Here is a 3,111-nt window from a genome sequence, read left to right on the forward strand (position 1 = left end):
TGCTCGTCATCACTCAAAAAACCCCGACTAATCTGGCTTCTTTATTAGATTAGAACCTATTGGTCTAGCTTAACTCTTTATTTATCAATAGTAGTTTATAAATGCCATGTTGTCACCAAATTGTTTGGTTGCATATTAAGTCATTTTACGAGATCTATTTATTTAAGGGTGTTCCAATATTCTTTTTTTCCGAATATTTTTAAAAAAAATTTAAAGAATGTTTGCTTGTTTTTCTAAATCAGAAATCTATAGAAAGTAGTTTTTTTAAATTTAAATGGTAAAAAAAGGAACACCTGAATTAAATCTAAATGGAAAAATTTTACCTCATTTTCATCAGCGCAGCTTTAATATTACTATTAATCATTAACATTCTTATTAATTAAGTAAATTAATGATTTGAAATATTGACAGTCCTCAAATATTTTTTTAAATAAATTTGAAGCGTATGGCACAGCTGTTATCAAATTACACAAAAATCATTTTTAAAATGTAAAATATTTTTATGAATTCCAGATTGTGAAGGACAACCTAAGTTTTATACTTCATTGCCTTTTCTCTTTTTACTAACTCCCTAGCTGGAAAACACAATTCAGTGTCCAAAATTTGAGGTATGCACAGAGGTTACCAACTTATTCCTGGAACCACTCTTTTAACTTTCGAACTTCTTTAGGAATATATATAAAAGTGGAGTCAAGGTATTGTGAAGTCAATATTAACGAATAAAAAATAAACATTTTAACATATTCCACTTATCCCTTCTCATTCATCATTTTAAACTTCTACTTATATGAAATTTTAATAAGCACCTTATTTTACATTTTATAGATTTTTATTGTTACGGTATTTTAAATATCAGATAATATCCAATAAATAAAAATAAATTAATCTTAATATACAAGCAGAATATTTACTAAAATTAATTTCGAAAAGAACGGGACCGTCTGTGAGGTGTACTCTAAAAGTTGAAACGAAAATAGAATACAGTGAGTAAAAAAAGGATTATTTATGCTTCTAAATTTTATTTATGCTTCTGTTTTCATATTTTGTAATCTGGCAAACTTATTGCAAAAATATTTTAAATCATTCTTAAAAGATTCCGGTATGTGTAAGTTTATTTGATTTCGCTACTCGCTTTATAGATTTGCGTTTTCTGTTTTGTTCTGTACTTTTCTTGCATTTTAGTTTCTGTTTTTTGAGGAATATGTTTTGTTTAATTCCCCCTCCCCTCTCTCTCTCTACTTAATGTGTTCTATTTTTTTTTCTACTTTTTTAGTGCTCCTCATACTATTGCATTGATATATTTTGCTTTGGCTATATCAATACAATATTAGAAAGCACTCTTTTTAGCGAATATGTGGGAGCTGATGACGAGATTGTAACTTTTAATTAATTTGTTCTTCTGCTTTTTAGTAATTTTTGTTAATGATTCTTTTTAAATACCTTTGAAAATATTTTATTTTAATAATTTTTCTTCTCTTTTAATTAATCTTTATTTGATTATTTTCCATGACAGAAAAGATAAAAGAGAGATCTATGTGAGTTAAAAAAAATCCGTATACTGATATTACCTTTAATTATATATTCGCGGGATTATGCAACGCTAATAAATCTTTCTTAGACCCACTACCTTTCAAGTGAGAGGCATTCTATTTTCGCAAATAATGATTTCTTTAATTTCTCTACGAAAAAAACGAGTGAAATTCAGCATTTTTATTAAATAAAATAAGGTAAACCAGTTCCTCCCGACTGTGTTCCTGCCTTGACGGGACGGCGAGGCTTGTGAGCACCATTGACCTGGAGGGCTATACCAGCGGTAGCTTGCTACTGGTAGGGTCTCCCAAGCCGGACAGGCCGAAGGGTAGGTGCCAGACTAAAAAAAACACCAACTAGAGCCAAGACAGACTTCTACCTTTATGGTGCTCAACCCAACAGAAGCTGCTTTTTACCTCTTCCATGACTTTTTGGGGGTCAACAACCTATTGGATCTTGTCTCACTCCGTCAGACAATTGGAGGACAAGGAACAACAACAACAGGTAAATCAGTTTTTTCGAAAAAGTAAACAAAGCAGTGAGTAGGAATGAGGTTTGCCTACTTTATTATGGATGGTGTTTTCGATATAAATGCAGACAATAACAATCTTGAGCTCTATACCTGCTCTAGTTTGCAACTGCTTACTACAGCTAATTCTGCGAGGCGATATTTTCAAACGGATAATTTTGTTTTCAATAATAGAAGTAAATTAGATAATTTCAGAGCTGATATTGATGTTATTAAGTAATTCTGGTGAGTTTGAAGTGAAAATTTGTTTTAGTTATTTATAGATATATTGTTAAAAAAGGTGGCATGGTTGCTCGCTTTTTTGGCAGTCCTGATTTGGTCTCTTTCCATTTGTTTATTACTGTTTGTTCGTGTTGCAAGCTGTGCACCATCTTGCGTCAGTGTTAGCACTTCTTGTGTCAGTGTTAGCACCTTTAGCATTGTAAACACAAGTATTGTTAGCATTGTAAACGCAAGTAATAAGTAATCAAATACCACAATTGCAAGAATTTCAAAACCCAATGATCACGTTGTGAGCCAAATGGCTTTAAAATACACCGGAAACAGTAACCCGGTAATATAGGCGGTATAGAGTTTGCAGCGTTTCTTAGTGTAAAAAACACCATCCATTCAGGAAAGGTAAACATTACATTACTTTTTTTTTTTTTTTTTTTTTTTTGAAGAAGGTTTTTGTAGCTGTAGTTGTTGTAGTTCATTTACGTCGCACTAGAGGTGCACAATGGACTATTGGCGATGGTCTGGGAAACATCCCTAAGGATGATCCGAAGACATGCCATCTCAATTTTGATCCTCTGCAGAGGGGATGGCACCCCCTCTTCGGTAGCCCAATTACCTGCACGCGAAGTCGAGCACTTTACGGTATAACAGTTTAACGAGGACCAATACCGCACACCCTCCGTCTCTTTACAACTATCCACTATATTTCACCAAATTCAATTGATGGAACATTCTTACTGCATGAGGTTTGTATATGCGATCTTACGCCAATGCCTAATATTCGCACGCACGTCTGAGAAAATTTCAAAAAGCGAGAATGTACTTTAAATTTTATA

The sequence above is a fragment of the Parasteatoda tepidariorum genome, chromosome 1, assembly GCF_982258835.1.
Source record: "Parasteatoda tepidariorum strain Cologne lab strain chromosome 1, Ptep-v5.0, whole genome shotgun sequence".
Classification (NCBI taxonomy): Eukaryota; Metazoa; Arthropoda; class Arachnida; order Araneae; family Theridiidae; genus Parasteatoda; species Parasteatoda tepidariorum.